This window comes from Empidonax traillii, unplaced genomic scaffold (genome assembly GCF_003031625.1).
Source record: "Empidonax traillii isolate 1590-97213 ecotype Southwest subspecies unplaced genomic scaffold, ASM303162v1 scaffold25:size3598162, whole genome shotgun sequence".
Taxonomy (NCBI): Eukaryota; Metazoa; Chordata; class Aves; order Passeriformes; family Tyrannidae; genus Empidonax; species Empidonax traillii.
This window is the reverse complement of record NW_020955218.1, coordinates 422,375-447,353: the sequence shown is the minus strand read 5'-3', so window position 1 is coordinate 447,353 and position 24,979 is coordinate 422,375. Positions and strand designations below refer to the sequence as shown.

At 40.3% G+C, this 24,979-nt stretch overlaps 1 protein-coding gene across 2 annotated transcripts in view; it reads right to left on the bottom strand.

Annotated features, from left to right (window-relative positions):
* Positions 1 to 24,979, bottom strand: part of SOX5 (SRY-box 5) — a 640,352-nt gene that overhangs the window by 475,250 nt on the left and 140,123 nt on the right. For both annotated transcript variants that reach the window (XM_027905265.1, XM_027905273.1), the window contains exon 2: positions 9,350 to 9,436. The gene's annotated coding sequence lies outside the window, so the exon portion shown is untranslated. The remainder of the gene's footprint in view (positions 1 to 9,349; positions 9,437 to 24,979) is intronic.

Below are 24,979 nucleotides of genomic sequence, written 5' to 3'. Positions count from 1 at the left end.
ACAGCAACAATACTTTGCCTTGTTTCCCCCCTTCCTCTCCTTTTTCAATTTTAATCATAACTATTCCATGCTTTGTTTCAAGAAGCTCTTACCCCTTCCAGCACAGCAGCTGTACTAAGAGAAACTGGACACCACCAGCACTGCCCACATCTCCAGTGACTCACACCAAAATGGTTATGTCAGAAGACACGCGTGTGCCACAGTTGAGATGTAACTATAGGAAAATACACCAAACCAGCTAAACCTCAAGTTTTCAGCCCAAGGAACTGATCCAACATCCAGTGGGGTCAGGAGAGACATTTTCAGTGACCTATAGCAGGCTCTGACCCAGTCCCCGAAGCAAGTGAGACCCAGCCTGGTTACCTTTAATTATCCACATTTTGGTCTTTCATAGTTTTGAAGCAGAATTGAAGAGCTGAACTTCTTTTTTCCTCAGGGCATTCAGCTAAAGAGGGTGCAACCATGGATTTACTGAGGTGCAAACTCATAGTTGGGAACCCCAAGCTGTTGAGTAACTGCTTGGCCAGCTCAGACAGACCTAAAGAGAAACTGAAGGGCACAACAGGACACACACAGTACTGGTAAAGGTTCCAGGCTCTCAGCGCTCCCCCAGTGCCTCTGAAAGACCACACCAATAGCTCCAAAGGCCACTGCATCTCTACAGGAGACCTGGAATCAAGACAGCCAAGGAAGGAGATCAGGGCAAGATGCATAAGCCTGCCTTGATCATGACCCATGCAACGGGTAGCAAATCCAGAAAGGACACAGTCCTCTTCCAGTCCTTGTCCCTGAAGAGGGACTTGAGCAAATGCAAGCAGGGCTTCCATTTCATCACTGTGTATCCACTAGGAACTGGACCCAAGTGAAAACACTGCATATGCACTGTCACATGACTGCTGGTTTGTGGCCACTTTCAATAGTGCCATGGTCTTGGTTTGAACCAACAACCTCAAGGTGAGAGGCTGTTATATCTCATTACTAGTTCCCCATGCCTCATTAAATTTGCATTTATTTGGGTCTCACTGTTACTGGTTCCTACAATGACCAGCTAAAAAGTACATAGAAATGTGCTTTTTTTTTTCCTTCCTTTTCACACTCTCCCTCCTCCCCCCCTTTTTTTTTTTTTTTTTTTTTTAAAGCCAAAAGGCCGTAACACAACAGCAACATAATGCAAAGTGAAATCCTTTTACAACCCTGGGAAGGCCAAGATGTGTGCCCAATAAATGTAAGCAGACATGATATCCTTTATAATCACAGCAAGATGAAGATGTGAACTGAATAAATGCTTTAAAAACATCATAGATTCTATTAGATGCAAAAGATTGAAGCGTTAGGCACCTTTTAGCTCAACTTTCATTTAATTTACTGCTTGCTGTACTGTAGTCTAAAGGGAATGAAAAAATCCTCTCTCTAATTTTTTTTTCCTTTTCATGAGCTGACCAAGGAGATGAAATCTGGGTACTTTAATTACCATTCAGAGCCAAAGGCCTGGCCTTTGATATGGAAATCCCACTTCAACTCCAGCTTGCTGCTGCCTTTCCCTGTCCCCTTCTCCTTCCAATCTCCCAACATGAATTTTAAGTAGTCTTGTCAACACCTGACCGTGAAAGCTAACAGAAGCCTGTGCCGCTAAGTTGCTGCTGTTGGTAATATTCCTAATCATTTTTTTAAAAATTTTATTTTTCTTGAGGAGGGAGAGACTGAGGCCGGGGGGGCAGGTTAGAAATTGGACAAATCTGAGTGACTATATCTCGGAGCTTTCTCCTTCCTCATCCACACAGGGCCCAGCCCGGTCGCAGGCAGCAGCTCACATTAAAGGGTGAAAGAAAGAAGAAGCAGGCGGGGCAGGGACGGGGAGGGGGGGAACGGATGAAAGCTGTCATGTACAGTTACCCTGTTATTGTCATCTGCCTGCTGCATGACTCCCAGCTTTGCTATAATTATTAATTGCACTTGTCAACTGTCATTAATTCCTCTTTAGCATCCCTGTCTTGGAGTAATTAGACAGAACAGCCTCACTGCACTCATTGTTTTGAGAGGCCCCTGAAAGAGCCCAACGGGCTCTGTGAAGAGACAACCATCATTAATACAATAGAGCACCTCGGCGTTAACCCTTTCAAAGGTGTAGGAATCAGAAGCCGATGGCTCTCCTGTCTTACAGGTTCCAGTTGCTGAATCCCCCATTTCCCTTTGCCTTGTAATTGCTCCCATAGGATGACTCAGGAGCAGCTGGAGGCTTCAGGTGCCTCAGCTAGGGGCACTCAAGATGCTGCAAAAAGCCTCATTTTCTGAGGGTGGGGGCTCAGCACTCCCCAGCTGCCAGCCAAGACATTCTCTTATGCACAGCTCTTAGAGGAAAGCATGAAACACTAGACTGCTTATAAAATTATGGGTTGATACTGTATTGTATCACCAATATTGGGTACCAAACTATACTTTCCATTGGAAATATCAAGCTGCTTGGGGAAGGGGGGAAACGAAAGGAGGAGGGAAGAGAAGAAAGAGTTCCCTCTTAACTTCAGTTTAGTCTGGTGCCTAAATATATAAATGGTAGTTCAAAAAAAAAAAAAAAAACAAAACCAAATGGGGAGGAACTAGAGCAACCTGTTGCTGCAATGTGAAAAAAACTCTGCAGTTCTACTCAGAGTTTACTGCTTAGGTTTCCCAAACTCCTTGGTTTACCTCTGCAGCTAATCCAAGGTCCTTACTAAAAAAAGGGAAACCAGCAAGGCAGTAGCCAGACTTCATTTTACTGGTGCATTGGGACACTCCAAGGAGTTCCTAGACCAGACAGACCTGCCTGGGAGCTAGGAAAGATCGTGTTCCACAGCTACACCCTCAGTCACACAGCTGAGAGTAGATATAGAACAGATTTTTTTTTTTTTTCCTCAAAATCCCAGGAAAGATTCCTATTCTCGCAAGGCAAGCAGTTTTGCAAACCTGGTCACACCAAATAACACCTTCAGCAACGGTGTTCCTTGAATTATTTAAGTAAAACTACATATTCCTGGTTTAAACCCAAAACCTGAAAATGAAGAGGAACTTTCTTCAGTCTGCTGGCTTAATGGCAACAAAAGACCTTTGTGAAAAGGTAGGTTTTTTTCCCCATTTAATTTTGCCTATCTTTTCAATGCTTACCCAGCTGAGATCAAAGCCACAAATTAATGAAGCAAATATACTTTAAAACAGGGTTTCAAAGTCATAAAATGTTAAAGAACTTGATTCAGAGTTTCACCTTCTTTGGATCTGGCTTAGTAGCTTGTGACTTACTGAAATAACAGAGAGCTTTGTATAAAGCCATGTGGAATGTATTTATAGTACATATAGAACCAGAAAAATCTTTCATAAGCATATGCATCAGATTTTTGGCACTGTGCACCCTGAATCAAAATAAGAATTTGGCCATAGATCTGATCAGCAAACATTTACTTGCTTTTCTCTATTGTGGCTACAGTCAACCACTGTAAAAATTAGAGTGATTTTTTCAAAACAGGGCCTAGTTCAGCTGCATGTTAAGTACCATCACTGATTACATTCCTTCTCATTTTTTAGAGATGGATATCATGTCCCACAAAAGTGGCTCTGTCTTGTATAACAACTCAGTTGACAGCCAAACCTGTTACCTTATTAGTGAGAACCTCTACTAAATCACCTTTAAATTGCTCACGAGGCCAAACTCCTCCAAAGGTCAGAATTAATACAATATACATGCATATTTTTATAAATTTCTGAGTGGCCAATGATACTAATGCCTTCTGTAAAGAAAACAATTCTATTTTACTTTGCTAATGCCAGATGTTTATTTCACCTTCTTACATGAGTATGCTCTTCGGACAGATGTAAACCAACCCTGATTGCTGGCAAGGAAGGCACCCTAGGATAAAGCTGGCTGAACTCACTGATGATTTTAGGTCTTCAGTGTGATCTGCTGAGACATTTCTGGGATTCAGCCAGAATCACGGCATTAGCTCCAGTTAATTCAAGAAGGTGAAAAGCAATAGGTGGTTAACAGCCATTTCAGTGTGAATTCACGTGCTTTCTGTAGTGAGCTTCTGTCACCAGTGTATTTTGATGCACGTTTGGGAAGTTTTGCCAGTTTAAAAGTGCAATTCAGCAAGCAGCTCTTTATCAAAATGATTCAGCTGCAAACCCATGCATTCCTCTAATGCATAAAGCCTGACCCCTGTACACTGGATATTCCCAAATCATCCTCAGCCCATGTTTTCTCCTCCTTCCCCTTTGGAGATCACACTAGCTAAAAAAGCAATTAACAAGAGCAAAGCATCTACAACATGTGCACAGCCTTAAAAACACACCAATATCATTACAGATAATAAATTCTGTTCTGCAGTCTCTCCAATGAAGAGTTTTCAAGTGATGATTAACCAACAAGCCAAGTGTTCAGCTGCAATCTCAGCCCATTTTGAACAGATTCTGCCCAAGGCACACTAAAGCAGAAGATTAACCCCCCCCCTCCCCAAATGGATTGAAAACCCAGTTAAATTACCATCTTCCAGATCATTATGGCAATAAGTAATATCTACACATACACAATATATATACACATATATAGAAAGAAAGGAAAAAAAAAACCCTCAGACAATCCTTCTCCAGAGGATTACTTCAACATTTTGACTTCAGAGAGATTGAAACTGATTCTCCTAAGCAAGCAGCTTTAACCTAAATCAGAACTCACCTCCCTACCAATCAGAAAGAAGCTTTTTCAGAAACTTATACTTCTTAATAGTTATATGGGCCTTAATCCTCTTGGAAACAGTTTTAGGTCATTATTCCAGGAGTTATTAGGTTGGAAAACAGCTTCTAGGCAAATGATGCTATTCACAAACCTTTTACACCAGAAATAATGGTTGGATTATTTCTGCCTCAAAAGTAGTCTTGAGGTCTGATTTCTAATTTTCTTTATATCTGATGCTCCTGAGGAAAAAAAAAAACAAAAGAACAAAACAAAAAACAAACAAACAACAACCACCCCCCCAAAAAAACACAGTTACTTGCTGTTAAATATTAATAATAATGGTGAAAATTTTAGTTATGAAAAAGTATTTTATAAGGATTATAATGGCAGAAATGAGAGCAAGTTTGGATTTTAAGTAGAAGCAAAAAATAATGTTTTATCGATGGACTCCCAGTGCTCTTGTATGTTTTTAAGAGCATCTGAAGAATTTGGTGTTTCCCCAGAATGCCAGTTTCTAAGGGCTTTCACAGATCTTCATTTTCTCCTTGACATCTTCTAAAGTATTATCTCTTTTTTTTTCCACATCCATTGGTGTCTCACAACAGTAGAGGAAAATAAAGTGTATTGAAGTGTGTTCCTTGTGCAGCAGTTGAGGGAAGGGTGACCAGACATCCCTCAGTAAGGGAGTACCCCCATTTCCAGGACTTTAGAGAGTACTTGCCATTTCCATCAAAACCTATGCTTCACCTTCAGCTGCCAGTGCTCTGCAGAGCAGGCTGACCACAAACTCACCAGGCAACTGAGATAACAGAACCAGCACCAGGTAATCAAAATACTCCTGTATTTGAAAACACAGAATTATCTATTCCATATTTTATTTTTTTTCCTACCCTTCAACACAGAAATTAGATGGGAAATGAGGAATTTAATACGTCCAACCCACTTCCTTCTTGTCTTTCCAAAAAAAAAAAAAAAAAAATTACCATTATGTAACATATGAATTTTCAGCAAGAAGAGACAGATATTTAAAAACATCATTAATGACAGAAGCCAGCCCTTTCCTCCTATTACATTTCCCTCAACACTTATATATACAACACAGAGCTAGATCAAAATGGCTTTGCAGTCCTGCCACCAGTCACTACCACTGTGCAGGTCTAGATCTCTAACATGCATCCAATGGAGACCATGGGGTTGGTGCACATCCAAAGTAGCCCCAGGAACTGGGATCCTACAGCACTGTGAGCACTTCCACAAGCCCTTCCTCATCTCCTCTCTCTGTTGTTCAGTACTGGTGAAGTCTACACAGACAGCCTAAGAGTCCAGCCCAAAGGCTGTTTTATTTCCAAAAGGTTCTCCTGAACAGTTGACTTCTTCTCCAATTCACAGTGAAAGTCAAAAAAAACCAAACCAAACTCCACACCAAAAAAAACCCAAACCTGCCAAACAAACACTGACAAGTTCATATAAATTAATCTGTGCTACACTGCAAACTTGGCTTCCTTCAAGCATATCAAATACCAAAATTTCAGTGGCAATTTTTGCCTGAATAAGAACTCCAGGACTTCCCCCATCAGTTTTACATATAGCTGTATATGCATGTGAAGAACCCATAATCTTCCTTTTCTCAAAGAAAACAATGGAGCTGGTTAGTAACTTAGAAGCTTGCTTGTTGTAAATGAGTTGTTAGTAAACTTTCACCTACTAATTCTTACCTAGAAGATGGTAATTCTATTCTTTGCAGAAGGGGATCAGAGGTGGAGATAAAACTTTAGCTGCACAAACAGAGGAGCAGCATCTCTGGCTAAATGCTTCACTGAGGAAGTGATATCACAGAATCCAGTGGCCAAAGGATTCTGTGGTATCGCTTTCTGAAGTACATTAAAAATGTATTAATTTGCCTGCATGACAACTTCATCATCATTGCTTGGGAAAAATCTCAAAACCTACAGGAAAGGCCTTCTGAGGTAATCAAAAACTAAAGAGACGTACCATAATTAAAAAGGAGAACAGAAAAAGAATTGTTGCATTTGTTCTCCTTAGTTATATTGGGAATAAAAAACAAAACTAATGTAATAATGTATCCCAGCAGTTCAAATCTTCTAATTTATGTAGAATGGATTATTACTTAGACAATCTGACCCTGGGCAAAACTTCCTCAGTTGAGAAGATTTACAATCTAATTATGCAGGAAGTTCTGCTGAGACAGTTTGGGTGCAATGGTCTTCTATTACATTAGCTTAGCTAAAATTGCTGCTTCTTCGCTTGCTTGGTGTTCCAAGTACTCATATGAAAACAGAAAATCCTTCATTCGCATCCTTTATTTCCCTTTAGTTTTCCTCACCATTACTGCATGCAGAAGCACTCGTTCTCAACTGCAAACAGCAGCAAGGGGCTGGGGTTGTTGATAGCAAACTACAAGTTGCCTTTCAGGCTTTTGATTTGGCCCCTGTTTAGTGAACTGACTTTAAAAAGGACCATCAAAGTGCTTTTCATAATTTTTACAATGATAGTTGCTGGGTTATTGCTCCCCTCCCTTATTGCAAGTGCCCCTGAAAAAAAGCCTGGAGCGGAAATCTGTTCCTGTATACTTTCTTTTTCATCCTGCACGCACAAATCTAGTTTATTTTTGTAGGGTGGCTCAGAGATGTTTTGCTGCTGTCTCAGACACCTGAATATTTTTAGTAATCTACTTCATTACATTAAAAAAAAAATATCCCTCAACACATGCAAAAATAGTGAGAGCTTTGTAAGTCTGTAGAGGAAACGATGGAAAACTTGGGTCGAACATAATTGAAAGTATCTTTTTTTTTCCCCTATATATATTACAGTGTATCAATACAGCTGAATATAAAGACCTCCTACATTAACATAGATGGAGGAATCAGTGCCTTTTTTTCTTTACAGTAAGTGTTTTGATTTCAAAAGGTCAGTGGATCATGTCAAGGCCCTCAGTCTTGATAATTACCATGTGGAGTAATGCACATTTTTATCTACAGGTGGCAGACCTTTTAAAATCATCTTCAAATTCATTAGACATTTTCATTGATACCACCACCCACATTAAAAAGTAAGAATCTGTAGCATAAACTTCTAATTAATGCTGTTCAATTTACAGGAATGATTTGTCAACAAAGTGGCTCAATTCTCAAAGGCTACTGACCCCTCTCAGAATGAAAGCCTTAAAAGAATAATATTTCAAAAAATAAAGCAGTTGCTCAGTACATGGTAAGCTTTTATTATTTAAAAATCATCCAGAAAGTCAGCAAAGGATTTCTTTTTTTTTTTTTTTCTCTAAAACAGAAGTTTCACTTCCTTGATTATTAAGCCCTGCCTGGTAAATTAGTGATTTCTTCTTTGATAAGCTTATTTAGAAGAGGAAAAGATGAGAATGTCACAACTGACTTCTGGCATTTAGAAAGCGGAAAGTGAATCATAAAACTTACTCGTATCTGAATCAATCATGTTAAAATACCATGACTTAGACTGTCATCTCGTATGCATGTCTAAGGCCTCACTACGAAGCAGAAAAGCATCAATTTACACCAGAATATTATCAATAAATTACACAATCCTGCATTCAAATTTAATTAGATTTTTTTTTTCCCCACAAGAAAGAACAGTGGAATAGCCCTCTGCATGAGGACAAAGTCATACTGAAATCAAGGAGGTTGTCTCAGGGTTTCACCTCCAGTTGGCCCTAAATACTTAGCTGCAACTGCTCTGGCTTTCTACTGCCTTCCACACTTTTTCCTCATTTCCACCCATGAAAACTGGGCTTGTCACCACAGGTGCACTCCTTGAAGAGGCAAAAGAAACATGATGGCAACTATGATGGCAACCAGGTCAAGTTAGGGGACACCTAACCCTAGGACAAACTCATCACACTCAATAGTGACATAATCAACTCCAGTTCCTAAAGTTCACAATAACAAGATAAAATCAACTCTACTACAAGGAGGTGCTTGTCTTTGAAACCTTAATGTGACAAACATTTATTATTCATGGCAGTTTGGTTAATCATAAAAACTACAGGATCAAGAAGACATCACAACTGTGCGATTGCCTGTCAGGTCAACAATATTTAACCAGATTATTCCCTACCTACGCTCCCTAACTGCAAGAAATGTCATTTTAAAATATTTGTAAAAATTTAGTACCTTGGATATAGATACTTACACATCAACACTACTAAAATATTGCATGTATATTCACAAGTTCACAGTAATTTAGGGAATATTCTTTATCTTGCCAGTAACTTTTAAAGGGAAAAAGAAAACCAAACCAAAACAACAACCCAGCCCCCCAAAAATCTCTTAAAGTTACCTTATTTGGTGTTTTGAATAGACTGAAATAGTCTGCAAAGCAAACTGCAAAGCAGTTTGAATGAGTAACAGGAAGTATAGACAAAACATTTAGACTGGGAATACACACACTGGAGAACGCTCTTATTTACTTGTTAGTACACCCACTCCTCCCCCTCCTCCCAGTCCAAAAGAGTGAGTGAGAAAAACTGTGTACACCAATGTCTTTTGTGGTAACCTAGTAACCTTCTCCCTTTCCTCCATAAGCTCTTCCTTCATACCACACTCTTCCCTATTGCCGCCCTCCAGAGTAATTGCAGTATGTCTTTATATGGCTTTGTTTTCCTACCCAATGCAGAGGAGTTGGGGTTATTTTCAATCTTCGAAAGCTTGTAAACAGGATCAAACAGGAACCCGGTCATCAGCAAGAGGAAGGCTAGAAAAATAAAAGCAAAATGCATATCAACAATTTTATTTTTAAAAGAAAATAATCCAAAACATGAAACAAAAGCCTGGGCTCTGCCAGACATCCCCCTCCCCGTTCCTTTTCATTTAGTTTGTGAACTCTTTTTTGCAGAACAGAGGCTGGTGTAAATTAATGTGTGACCCAAAATATATCACGTGGAAAAGCTGCCATAGAAATATGTAATATCAAAAAAAAAAAAAAAAAAAAAAAGTAGACATTATTAGAACCAAAGTGGCACCTCTTATCACGATAAATCTATACAGAAATTGAACCAGGAGGAAGATGTGACTACATATTCCTGTTGCTCCTGAGTGTTTAAAGAGCTCACCTACACTCACTGTTTTTACATCCCACACCAAACACGCTCGCATGGTTAGTGGTGCGAGTACAGTGCTGGGACCGAGAGGTCCCTCTGCATTTGCCTCTGCTCCCAGCTGACACCTTGTGAGTAGGAGGGTTACTCACACACTTACTCTGTGAGTAAGATACTGACTCTAGGGTCTTGAGCTGCACCTCAGCTTCCTGCACAGGTGACAGAGTGGCACCTCCTCCAGGTATGACAGAGCCCAGAATTAAAATGTCTCACATCACTCAGCATGACCTCCCAAACCCCCTCTGGTCCTCCCCAGTTCAGGAGAGTGATTGCACCCCAGATCTCTCGAGGCACCTGTCGCAGTTGTGGCTACTGCTGTGCTACCCCAAGCCTTCAGCAGAGAAGGGACAAGCATTTTGTGGCAAGAAGTGTACGAGTGTGGGGGATGCAGGAGGCGGGAGCTGGGACTCCCCTGCATCTGCTGTTGCATGGAACAGCACAACTGGGCTGTCCAACCCAGGTGGCCCTGCCAAGCCACAGGATCCCTGTTACTAGCCTTGTGCCTCAGTCTACCTGGTTGCAAAAGCAGCAAAGTAAGTCTTCTGTGACCCAAAGCGCACAGCAAAGCAGTGATTTGAAAACAAAAAAAAATCTGTAGTACTACTCTTATTTTGCTGGATCACACGATCATGGCTGCAGATGCAAGTCTGAGACCATACTTGTGACATGACACATCAAGTTCACACAAGGTAAAGTTCATCTCACATGTGGCCCTCCTTTCAGTCAGGTTTTGCATCCCTAAGCTGTGCTGCAGACTATTAATATTAATCTAGTCTAACCAAAACAATTTGTAGTATGAAACACATGTATGAATAAAATAAATAGGAATTGCTTTTATTTTTAAACTACAAAACTCACAGACACACACAACCCAATTCTGAAATCAGCAACCTCAATATATAAAACCAGACACTTTTTCCTACTGGTTTAACTTGATGGAATTATTTTTGCCAGCCCTGCAGCTCAGAGACCTCCATGAAAAGCAGCAGCACATAAGACACTACCAATAGCAGGGTGGTGCATGAGGTTTCAAAGGACAACTTGTGTCCCTGGTTCATACTGAGCTCTGCATGCAGCCAAACTTTCTGAAGCTACACCTCAATTTCCTATATTAAGTAATCAGACAAACAGAAATGTGTTCTCTACATTTTGTATAGAAATTTCCTCAATCGTGAATTTCTGCTCCTCTAAAAATGAATATTTCAGTGGGTTTTTCAAATAAAACTGTGTTGAAGAAGGGAGGGAAAAAAGTCAGTCTTCAATGAGGATAATCAAAATTTCCCTTTACAAAGATAGGTCCTGCAGATCTTGACCTATCAGACTACCCAGTTACCAGCATCACGAAGAACCAAAAAAAATATCAATTGCTTAACTCTTATTATTTCGTTATCACATTAAACATTCATCAACTGAACAGCATAATATAAAGCTTGTCCTTTATCTTCCTTCCTACACAGTATTAATACAGTAGACATGCACCAGGAGCTGAGAAAAGCAAAGCCCCACTCAAGTCACTCCTACTTGGGGTAAGATCCCAGGACAATGAAGGCAGCTCACAGGACAATCAGACCTGTAACATTTGTTTACAAAATATTCCCCATTATCTTTCCCAGCAACCTGGAACCAAGGCACAGGGCTACTCCCTGACTTCTTCATAACGGCAGAATACAACGAAAAGGTAATATTTATTTTGCTCATTCTTGTGTTTTCTGCTACTAACTTTCATCAGCAATATTTGCTTGTCTTTTCTCTGACCTATCTTATCCCTTAACAAAACTTTTTTTCCATTAAACTTGATATTTCTATGGTTTTGAAGCTTTGCTTTTTATTTGTCTGTACTTAATTACTTTTCACTGCCAGGCCTAGGCAGGCACAGATAGGACAAAAATATGTAGGAATAACAAAAGTTGTAATAATATTAATAATAGCCTGAGTTAGAATCTCAGTTGGATTCAGGTTAGTTTACGATACTGACCCTCAGTTTATTCCCATACAACAGACTTAAGCATTTTCTACTCGTTAATTTTATCTACATAAATCTAGCTAGATAGTGTCAAGCACACTTCAAGAGGGTTGCCTTATGACTGGTGGAAAAGCAAAACTGAGGCTAAAAACGGGTTACAAGCTTTGACATGTAGAAGAAGATTTTTTTTTTCAGGAGCAGAGCTGGAGATATCTGTATGGAAAAAGAAAGAGTCTTTGAAAAAAGCAGATCTACGCAAAGCTTAATTATTTTGCTGAAGTAAAAATAAAAATGCATTTCTAAAGGTAAAATACCACCTAATTCAACTGTTCATTACCAAGTCAATGAGGCAATCCTCAAACATTAATAGAGGCTTCTGAAACTGTGGTTCTTGGCTACGGTTTTGAGTGGAGTGACAGAACCAGTAAAAAAAGGGGCCTGTTGCCATGTGAAGAAATCTAGATCCCACTCTGCAGTTAAGCTCACTTCCATATTAACTGTAGTTTCCATAGGATGTACCTAAGAAAACATACACTTTTAAGCTATTTCTTTGACTTTCTCTCTATTTCCATAACATGATCTACAATGTTTTTGTTTCTACAGCAACATGGTAGGGGATCATTATTTGGGAGGACTGCAAGGGCACCATTCCAGAAGCAGGCAAGAGCTCTATGCATAGAAATTAAATGCATGGAAAAGCACAATTAGGAAACTGAACCAACCCTTTCCAAAAACACCTAATAAGAGTAAATTTTTGGTATGAAATATTGAACTGTAGCACACATCCTTACAAAGACTTTCACAACATTACTATAGAAAGTAATACATCATATACTGTATAATATCTCCCATGGTAAGTTTTATGTATTGTAACATATTTCACTAAAATGATTTTTTTAAAATGTTGCCCAAATTTTAATGGTGGTGAAATCAGATCAATAGCCTTGAGAAGACTGAACTCCTGCCTCCGACCACAAACTCTACACCATCACATTCAGACAGTCCTCCCTCAAAAAGCTTCCACTGATGCAATCTGCAAGTTCCATCAGCCTGTTCTACCCTTTGCCCCTTTATTGAGTCCACCAGGAAAATGTCACTCAGTGACAAAGAGCTTGTGATAGATTTTTAGGAAACAAACACAGCAGAGCCCCAAAATTGCTCTGATCAGCCCTTCTCCACCACAAAAATTCCATCAGGACTTTCTGAAGGCACAAGGCAGAAGGGCGGGCAGAGGTCAACCTTCATCTTCTGAGGATGGGCGGTCCCACAGTGGTGGTGGGTGGGATCTCACCTCACCTAGACAGGCTGGGTGTGTACATAAAACTACCTCAATCTAACAGCCTTTGCTAAGTAAACTACTGTCATCACAATCATCTGCTGGATAGTCCCTAGGGTTTAAAAAAAAATAATCAAATGCCCAGTTCACCACACAGTGGGCACAGAAAATGCAACCATTTACAGTGACTGTGACTCACAGCTCTACACATTTCACCTGTGGAGTGGTTGAAGCTATTTCCAGTTATGCACAGTGCAGTGCACTCTGGGGAGCGCAATGAGAGAAACAGGGAAACATGAGTTCTTGTGCATACACTTTCATTTTCACAACAGTTTCTTGAGGCTGCTAGTTTTGAACTCAAGTCTTCAATCTGCTCATTAAGGTTGAGGTGAATTAGTGGAGTAGTATGAAGAAAACTGTTGCTGCATCTTCTGCAGATGAGGTCTTCAGTGTCTTGGGGTATAACCTAGCAAATTCTCATCCACTCTTAAAAAATTGAATGTAAGAAATATGTAAGAAAAAAGCATAACTTTTCAAAATCTTTTTATCTTCAGAAAAGACTCTACCTCCTTCTTTTAAACTATGAGTTTTCATTTCACAAGCCAAAATCCAATCCATGTCATGGCCCTTCAGAACACTGCTTTTGACAGCATGCACTAGGAAGAATCACAGGTTGGCTCTGCATGTTTTTCCGACTCCAAAGCAATCAAAACTAGTCTAAACAGAGTGGGTTTGGGGGTTGGTTTGGGGTTGTTTCAGAGTTTTTTTGTTGTTTAGTTGTTTTTAAAGTCATTTTCCTGCTAGAGAAATACCAGCTGGCTTGTGCATGATTACTTCCTCAGCATCTACCTGTTCACATGGCTGAGTCGTAAGAGGAAAGTCAGGAGGGGCAGTGGGGTTTGTTGAGTATTTTTTTCTTTCTCTCTCTTTTTTTTTTTTAATCTATTTGCCAACCAGAGTCATTTATCCCCTATTAGATAAAGTATAATAGACTATACCGAAAGGGTCACTGGCCTTCCATTTAATGATATTGCCGGCACCAATCTACATTTTCCCGACAGTGTCCCTCAACACAGAATAAATGGCTGATCTCTTCACAATAACAGCTGATTTCTCTTTATTAAGCTAAAAAGGTCACCATTTTCTACGGCTGGGCCGCCCTGCACTATTGATAATTTTATGCATAAACAAATGGCAAATTTGTGCCACATAAATATGCATTAGCAATTACTTTTTCCTCGGGCAACGCTCGCCGCATGCAAATGTGTCCCTCACAGGGCCTGGTGGCTTTTGTTTTAGCTCTTGAACAGCTAAACAAAAGAGCACAATAAACAGTTTAAAAATTGCCAATCAATAGGAAATGTAAATGCAAAGGTAAATGGCAGGAAACTTGCCCAAACAAATAAAACTAAATCAAAAAAAGCAAAACAAAAATCACGCAAGGAAATGAATAAATGGAAAGGGCTCTTTTCTCCCCACGCTCTATCTGCAACTGGTTTATTTTTTTTTTTTTTTTGGTAGAGAATGACTAAAGTGCTCTTTGTATGGCAACAGGAGAGAGCTAATGGTACTAATGTGAACCCCAGATGGAAGCAGCCAGAATGTACACACGGGCTGAGTATGTGTCAAGGAGGACCCACATGGACATCCAAAGAAGGCAAAAGAAGGATGTCTGAGGAAATTTGTAGTGAACCCTTGCCTTAGCTTTCTCTTTTCTCACATTTCCATTAAAGATTTTTAAAGAAATGCTATGTTTGAAGGAATTGCTGAAAAAAGCTTCAGCATTTTCTGTAAACACTGTTTTAGGATTTTATTATTGGAAGTGCCCAGAAAATACCAACTTATCTGTGACTCCATACAGATGTCTGTAGTAACAGCCTAATGAATGTTGTCACTTGAGAAAGTTGAACTACATATAATTTCCTTTACCCCAAGGACAGAAAAAGCTTGATTTTCCCTTGTCTTATCCTTGGACTACTCAATTCCGACAGCAAGTCAAAGTTGTATATAAGGCGCAGGATAATGGAAAAATCAGACCCAGACACTAAATTGGTATGACCATGGAAAACAAAACTGACAATTTTAGGAGAGCTGATGATTGCCTTGAATTTTCCCCTTCAACAGAGGAGCTGCAGTGCCACAGAGAACTGAGCGTGACACATACCGTGATTATTATTGTTTGTAGGCAGACTATTACACGTGGGCAAAGAATCCAGCTCAGTAATGCAGTAACAACACATCGTGCACAAACATATGCTAAGGCCAGCTGTATGACCCAGCCAAGAAACCTGCTTTCTTTTCACATAACTTTCTGAGGCAGTAACTCCCTTTTCGTGATCAGGATTGGGAAATGGAAAGGCATGAAACGTAGCCAGAGGAGTAAGTTGCACCTCAATCTACAAATGTTTATGAGGAAGCCAAACTTAAAACATGTAAGTTTACTTTCTGCTCTTAAACAAACAAACAAACCAATCAACAACAAAAAAAAAAACACCCACTACCAAAACAAGAAAACCAAAAAAGAAACAAAAAATCCAACAAAAACTCACCCCACCCCACCCCCCCACCCCACCCCCAAAATAACAGAAACCCAAACCTAAAATGCAATTTAGTTCAACAGCAATTGAAGAGACTAATCATGTGCTTCAAGTGTTTCCCACAGAGGGGACATCACACAGCAGGTAACCCACATACACAAATTTGTATGATGTTACTGTCCAAGGTTTTTATTTTTAGCGAACGGGAATGCTCCTGTCAGTGTAAGCATTTTAAGCAGCGATTCTACGTTTTTCCCACCCAATCAGCTGTCACGGAATGACAATTTCACAGAATTCATTTCCATGAATTATACTAAAAATCAACAAGCTGATAAATATAATTTTTTGCCAATTAGTTCAGTTAATTTCTTGCCTTTCAGTTTTCCCCGAGTTTGACTCGGATGGTTTTGTAAAAGCACTTTACACTAGGATTTTTGATCCTGATAGAATGTGATAGAGGTGTTAACAGCTTTAGTGGCAGTGGTAATTGTTTTTAACCATTCTCATCCTAAGAGCACTCTTACACATGGTCCAGCACTGGAGAAGCTACTTCAAGCACAGGACAAGATATGCCCTCACAAAGCAAGAGTCCTTATTTTAGGCTTTTAGCCAAAAGCAATCTCACACAAGTAACACATTTCAGCCACAAATCCACAACTTGCAATTTCTCTAAATGGTGATAAGATGATCAATTCAATATAGTACATATGTGAGATATATAGAACTCCCCCCTTGCCATCAACCTTTCCCCTCTGCTCTACTTTTTTCATTATTACACACCAAAAAAAAAAAAACCAAAAAAAGAAGTACTAATAACATCATCTCATTAGGGTAAGTCAAGGCACACACACCCAACAACTGGACACCTATAAAATGGAGCATCCCCAGCTAAGACTGGCCTTGGAGCTACTGGGCAGCTGCTACCCAAATGTGCCCCTGCAGTCAAGGGGTATCCACTTGGCAGCAAACACACTGCAAATCCCAAAGACTTCAGAAATTACATACCGCAGAAATTTGCATACCATTTCGTTAAGTTGACTGTGATTGAAAGACCCACGATTATACACAAAGTTCTCCTAAGGTCGACAACAGAGTAAAAAAAGGCATGAGCAGGTATGCTAAAGCAGGATCAAATAAATTGTTTAAATGTCACTGCAAAGGTAGTTCTCACGAATGTCTCTGTGGCCAGTCTACTGCCATTAACATAGTTAGAAAGTCTGTAATAGGAAGAAAATTATTACTACATAAAATATTCCTGCAAAGAGAGACTGCTGCAGAATTGAAATGAAAAGATGTAGCTCAATCTGTTAATGCCCATCCCACATGTGTGAATGTGATGAGCAGTGGAGAATGAAATGACTGTTAAATCTCTGTTAACAAGGGTATTTTAAATAGTATACATAGGTCTTTCTGTATTGGTACCATGTCTTAACAAAATTTGATAGGGTTATTCATGTTAATCCCCAAAACTAGCACTAGCACTATCAAAACAAAACCTCCAAAGAAGATACCAAGAGATGGCCATTTTCTACAACAGTGGGTGGAGTTGTTTTTGTGAGAAGGATGCAGCTTGAGAGAGTGAGATAGGAATAGAGAATAAACTATTTTTGTCAAATTCAAGCTCTCTCTCTCTCTCCCTATGAGCTTGGTTTCTCCTCTTCTTTTTTAATCCCTGTTTTCAATGGAAGTTATCATTGCTAATGGTTCAAAGACATTTTTTTTTATTTAGAAAAAGAAAAGAGAAATGAGCACTTGCTCAACTGCAGTCTTCATAGAAACATGCTTGTAATATCAGAGATTTCATTTTTCTTTCTGCTTTGTTTACAGCTTTCCTGGAAGGCTTTAAAGCTAAAACTTTCTGATATAAGTATCTGATTTCTTACATGAATCCAAAAGTGAGTTTCTTTAATAGCTTTAATATGGAACGGAGCTGTCACTGATAGTGTCTAAACACTTGATGTGCATATTTTTGTATGCTATACACTTGGAAAAAAGATAGCTAGATGACAATACAGATGCTAACACATCTGTATGACAGACTTCTAGAACTGGTCGTATGCCAATTCTTTCCTTGACGCCATTGATAACATGTTATTAGATCACTGAGTGTGTGTGTTCATGTGTGCACATGTGTAAAGGATATCCAAAACTGACTAATTTGAAGCATTACAGATTAATCCTACCTCCTCCACCCACCCAGACTAAGTATTAGCACTTCAAGCCGTGTTCTGCTAATACAGCTACACCCCTCCTCTTTGATTCTCTATTCTTCTCCCTTCACTTGACTGCTTTCAGTGGTTTTGAATTGAGAAACATCAAAAACTGTCAGCAAGAATTTAGAATGAATTACTATCAGAAAATTAGTGGGGATTTTAATTAAAGAAAATACAATCTTTTTGTTCTCCCCATCTCCTTCTTCCTCTCCTCTCCCCACCCCAAGAATAACCAAAACATGCCTCTGCAATCAATCCAGCCTCTGAAAAGCAAGCTCGATTTCTTCTCTTTCCTTCATTTTCACTACCAGTAATAGCTCCATGATTAAGACTCAGCTGACAGTTCTCATGCTACAGAAGTTGAAAAAAATCCAGCTCACTCCTCCAGTAGCTGATTTGGTCCTGGAGTATGGAGGGGGACATGGGGAGATAAACATGTCTGGTCGTAAGACATCCACAGTACAGCGATGCTCCCTGCTCAAAGCTACCAAAGCACCCATCCCAGGCAACTACAGACTCCCAGCAGATAACAGATTTAAGTTTTCCACTCAAAAAAGTAAGAAAAAATTCTGAAGGTTTCCATATGAACCCGGCAGAATTGACCAAATGTATCCATCTGTTCGCTTTCATATAAGCAATATGTACGCTGCCAGTATTGGACCTCTTCTAGGGCAGGGCCCTGGGACTTCAATTACATCTGCCACTTCCCCAGTTTACAGCAGCCTCATCAGCAAAGCATGAAATTTTTTTATTTTTTTTAAAGCCTCAAAATAGCATCCTGAGGAAACACACAAGAAAATGACTATTTCTACATTTCTTCCCTTTTCTACCTGATGACTTTGCCTCAGTACCTAATATTAATATCAAATGTGATGTTCTGAGCTGAGAAACATGGAAGCACTTCAAGAAAGCCTTTTAGTGTCTCATTTCCATCTCCTCAGCTCAGAAGGGACTATTTCATAAGCAAATTTGAACACCTTGAAGCAACTCATGATGAGAGTATCCAGAATCAAATTAGTTACCTCACCTCTATTAAAACTGGCAAAGTAGCAAATCCTCATCCCTCCTCACAGTATATAATCACCAATACAACAGAACCTCCTAATATGGCTGCACCTTACATACCCCAAACTTGAATTATATAATATAGATTACTTTTGAAAATTTATATTGCTGATAAGGTTGCTTCTTTCAGCTATGGCAGTTTGTTCAGGAGCAAGCATGAAAAATCTGCTTCCCTGAATGCAAAGTAGTATTTCTTACTTTAGCAACTGGGGTACATGCAACCAATCAGCACAAGCAACCCCATAATAAAAGGCAAAGGAAAAATTTGAGTAATGCCCTAAATCTCTTGACTTCTGTTCTTCAGAGGACTGAATTCTCACCAACCCATGCCATAAAGCCTCTGTGATGTAGTTTGCTTTTCTCTCTAAATATCTGGTGTATCACCAGGAATTGCACCATTACTGCTCTGATCTTCTCAAATACTTCATCAGAAATGCCACACTCCTAATTGCGATTGGTCTAATATAATACATATACTATCTATGAGAAAATAAATGCAGCACGGCTGTGGCTGCATAAGCTACCATTCATGACCTGAGCCACATGTTTTTTTCTTAAGTCATTTTCACTGTCAAGTGACTTTTCTTTGCCATCCAAGGGTCAATAAAGCAGTACTGATTTAAAAAAAAAAGAGCAACAAGGGCTGGCAGGAGCTGAGGAGAAAGATGTACAGATGAAGATAAAGACAAAAAACAATTCAGAATACACAAGCACTGCCAGAGACCACTACTCCCCCAACCTGGACTAACTGCTGGACTTCTGACCGACCCAACCCATCTGCTGCTGTTCAAAAGTGGCAGAAAATAGCAGGACTCTACTAAGTCTCTCTAGGCAACAGCCCTCTGATGACCCAAGTGAGAGGGAGAGAGCTGTAGACCTCTACAGTGTAAAATTCTTAATTTTCAGTTTAACATTATGAAAATTCCCTGGTTAAAAAATGTTGAATAAAACTGAGCATTCAACAAAACATTGTACTTTAAGATTGTACAATCATTCCTAATTTAGCCGCTGAAAGCACAAGCTAAGATTCAATCTTTGTGCATACATACTGCAATACTTTCTAATTACATGATCAAATTCTAATTTTTTCTAGAATATCACCCCAGAAGAGCCAGCTCTGGGAATGAACATGAGTTGCATACTTACAGACAAAGTTGCCTGCTGGACCATTAACTCATTCATTTTAAGTATTGGAACACAAGAATTGAAGGCAGCAGAGATTTGCAAGCCAAAAGGAGGACAGTTTTTCAGGAATCCAAAATCTTTGCAGGAAGCCCTTAGTCGTACACATCCCACTTTCTGACCTGCTATACCTGAACATATACTTGGGGATGCCATATTTTGCAGTCAACTGATGCTAGATTTTAAAGATATAAACAGCTATAATAAAGTGAAAACAACACTTAGAAAAGTCAGATCTGACCCAGATGCATTTAGAAGCCTATCACAGGAGTTACCTTCCCTACACTTCAAATGGATGCAGAGGGGTACCTTTGAAGACCTGCAGGGGAGATATCCTGTCCAGGTAAACTGCATTTCCCTCTCTCTGCTAACTGAAAAGAGATCTTCAGAGAGGATCAGGATCCTTTCTGCTTAAGCTAAATACTTTTTTCTTTGATTGTCATCACAGTAAACTAAGAGAAAAGGCTAAGTGCCTGTATCTACCTGGGATCGATGCCACTGAAAGTCCAATCCCTCTACAATCTTACCCCCAGGCCAGTTGGTTCCTGGACTGGACATGGCTCCTTGGTGCACAGTACTATCACTTTGGAAAAGGGTAGAAAATGTTTTGGGTTTCGTTTTTTTTTTCCCTATGGTTCCCCTAAAACATGAGGCAAGGGCACCCTTCTGGGGTATGGGAGTTAAAACACTTCCAGGTGGTCTAGAAACTCCCTAAAACAAATAAAATTACAGAATCACAGAATATGTTGAGTTGGAAGGGACATAAACAAGGATCATCGAGTCCATCTCTTGACCCTGCACAGAACCATCCCAAGAGTCACACCATGTGCCTGAGAGTATCATATTAAGAATTCAGCAGACCTCAATGCACTGGACTGATGCCAAGCCTTAAGATAACTGCAACTACACAGGTAGGATTTGAGTGAATTAGGCTGTATTCTTCCCCTTCAAAAACTTCCCCCATCTCGAAAATGAATACAGTAACAACAAGATGGATGTTTTGAGAGGCAATAAATATCTTTACAACATACAGATAACAGTGATAAGTGTAAGAGACAAGTCCATATGAAGTTATTAATTTCCACATGTATTTCTTATACCAATATCACAGAAATTATGTTTTTAAGCTGTGGTTTGAATGTGTGCAAAATACGCCTGCCACAGGGCCACACAAAAAGGATTAAAAAAAATAATATGGAATATCTTCTCATTCTGTCAGCACCGTCATTTCAGTGGTCTGATATGTGATCATGTAATTAAAGACTGTATCATAATGCATATGCACAAAGGGGCTGAATTAAGGTTGTGCAGGCAAATCTAATTCTGGCATTTCCTATGCTTTGACTGCCTGACTTCACAATCTTAGCGTTCATTTATCAAACAGTTTCTGTATATAATACCATACATTATATACACCTTCCACATTGCTGCATATTCTGATCCTGGGAGGTATGTTTACACACACATGAACACACACATACTGCAAAAGCAGAGCAATATCCAGCCATATTCTGGCCACTGCTCTTTTACTCTTCTGCAGCATATTCTCCCCATTATATTTACTACCATCAAGAATAAGCTTCTCAGGGGTGCCAGCAGTTAAAGTGTTCTTTTAGCTTTTACTTTTGAGTACACGGAATGTGTGTCAACACTTCCAGTTTCTTACTTGCTCCCAAAAAAATATTTTAAGAAGCATCTACTGTGTATGAGCCATTTGTGGATCAGAGCACACGTGCACAAATACGTGGATCTCTTTCCCTGGGCCCTGAACAGAAGCTCTCCTGTTAAGCTGAGCCAGTAGACATGACCACTCCTTGGAGTTTAGATTAGAGCAGACATTGCTTTTGGCCCTGTGCTATACAGGGCTCCTCAGCCTGCTGTGGGTGCCCAAGAAAACTTTGGCATCTAAGGCTGAAGAAAGGAATCCTCTCCACTGGTGCCAGAGAGGTGGATGAACAGGTTGACCATCTTCCCTTCTAACTCACTGGATTGCTCACTCCCATTGATTTAACCATGAGCACGACAAAAATCTTTTTTAACATGTTCTAGTTCAGTTCGGTTTATCCTTGGGAAAATGCACTTTTTCCCTCACCTCTTGCAATTTCAGTATTTTTTCTACTTACTGAGCAAAACTTACATCCCAGCCCTTAAAGGACTGGCAGAAAGAGCTCTATTAAACTCTTTGCTGTGCTTCCTTACTGTAACACTGATTGCTTTGTCTGCCAAGCTCTGGTCAGACACCAATGCTTACTTACCCAGCTACTGGATTTTCCAGCCTGCCATTCGATGCCTTCCTGGTCCTCACAGTATCAATTCTAACTGGGATCCCTGTGACACACAGATGGTTTTGCTAGCTAAGCCCAAAGGAGGATGCTTCATTCCCAGCCAGAATACGTGTGAACTCAGTCCATACCCAGCATTTATTCCCCAATCACTGTCCATTGCTTTAAAACATCATTCACTAATACCAAAATACATCTTTCCAAAAAAAAAAAAGCCAAAAAACCTCACACAACCAGCCTTAAATTCTAACTACACACTATTGCAATAGCACACACTGGTCCACAGTTCTCAACCAGGAGTTCTCAGACAAGCTTTTCCTACAGCCACATGTGACAAAATGCATAATTTGTTCAGGTTTTAGCATGTGTGCTCACTTGTGCAATAAATAAATACTGCACTGCTAGACCTCACAAGGCAGGTGAGCATGCCCTCACTGAGGGAAAATCACCCTGGTTTGTACTAATGATAGTCACAGTGAACTCCAGGACTGAAATAATGGGAATTTCCTCTTGCACAGCTTCATAAAAACAATGCTGAGCACTCCCAGACACTAAAACCACCTTGAATCTGAGCTTCCCGAGAGGCAGTTTGCAGTCTCACACAGTTAACAGTCTAGATCCTTTCCTCCTCCTCACACCACTTCTCTCTCTCAATTTCATAGAATACAACCTACAGTTGTCCTAGAATTTCAGAAAGTGATAATTTTCTGTAGAGGTAGTTTATCTGACATTGGGCCTATAGCACAGGAGGGCACTTGTAGCTTCTAATCATCCTCTCCATCTGTTCACCATAAGCAATGTTGATCTTCAAATTACACAACCTACACAATCCTGAAAGAGTCTTTTACTTTCCGGTAGGACAATCTGCTCCTTCCCTTTCCCCGTTTATTGCAATCTGCAGGATCCTTGCACTGCCGCACATACGGAGAATGAGAACATATCAATCCACCCTAAATGACCTCGAAAGGCTGAATCAGTTAACCAAAATAGGCAGAAACTGCAGCTTTCCAGTAGACTCCCCCTCCCTGAAGTTATCTGTAAATCCCATTCTTTGCAGTGCAGACCCTGCAGTAAGACTCTGATTATAAACGTGGTCCCAAACAATGCTGAAATTATTATGTCAGTGACACTGTGGGGTCTGAAATACTGTTCCCTGCAGCCTATCCTGAGGCATTCTGGCCAATACAGCCCAATCCTTCCTTCAGACACGCAGCCTTGGAGCTGCCCCAGCCCGGCATCACGCCACCCACACCTCTCCCCACGCTTTGCAAGGTGTCTGCAACAGCACGGATGGGCAGGAGGGGCAACGAGCCAGCTGGCAGAGCTGCGCTCCTTTGTCTGCCCAAGAGACAAGCATTTAAAAGCAGAAAAGCTATGGGTGAGGCTTCCAGGAGAGGGAACAGGCAACCATGATGAGGAAGGAGAGAACCCTGGCACCTGACCGCAGGTGCTCCCACAAGCTCAGAGTACGTGGGAAGCAGAGGAAGAGAAGGAACAGCTACCCAGCCCTCCAAAACCTGAAGTGAACTTTTTACATCAAAGATTTGTAGTGACAGAGCATCTTTGACTGTTTGCTTATAGCAGAAGTACTGTGTGTATTGTTCTACCACCACACAGCTGCTGCCCACTGCACCCCTCCCGCCCGCAGCAATTGAAAGGGACACAAAGGACAGCTGAAATGCTAGTTCCTCATTAGAAACACTGTCACCACAGCACCTGGTTTCCATACTACCATCACACATCTTGTGGCTTCAGTGCAGCGATCCCCAACCAGGTAGATGAGGGTGAGATGTCATCAGTGAACCCTGAGATCACCCAAACATGATGCACCAGCACTGAGCCTCCTGGCCCTCAGAGGATGTCCAATATGCTGCTCACAGCATGTCACTTGCCTGGTATGAGCCAGCAAAGGCAAAACACCACGGTGGTAAGTGGCATAAAAAACTGCCAGACTTATAAAACAAACAAAGTAAACCCACAAAAAGTCACACAAACACCAAAGCAGGTCTATCCACCCTGTAGCCAAAAGATGCTCCACAACATGGATCCGAGCAACACGGGGTAAAAGTTAGCCCAAGCAGAGACAGCCAGGCCATTAGGAATACTGAAGAGCTGACAGTACATGGCAAAGTGGCTGCCATCACTTCAGCAGCTTTATCACACCAATGGCTGGTAATGCTGCACACACCACAAAATGGTTGTTGATGTTGTTAGCGCACAAGCCACCGCATCTGTATTTCTCTTAAAGCTCCATCTCGTAGACATCTGTGAAAGCATGAGAATCCAGCTTTCATTACATTTTTATTAGGTCTCTATCCTTCCTGCTTCTGGGGAAAGCTGGTATATAAACACTACTTCTGACTTAAGGCCTGAAGTAAAACAAAACCATCAGGATGTATTTTATTTTCATCTTAACATTTATAAATCAATCTAAGAATTTTTTTAAGCTATGCACTATTAAATTTTTTTTTTTTAAACGGCCTTATATTACAGAAAATATCTCCAGGTACTTAAAACTTTGGGCATAAACAACTGAGGGTACTAGGCATGAGTATAAAGGGATAACTAACAATGTCTTACCCCCACATATGCCCCCAATCTGGCAAGCAGACCTGAAAATGT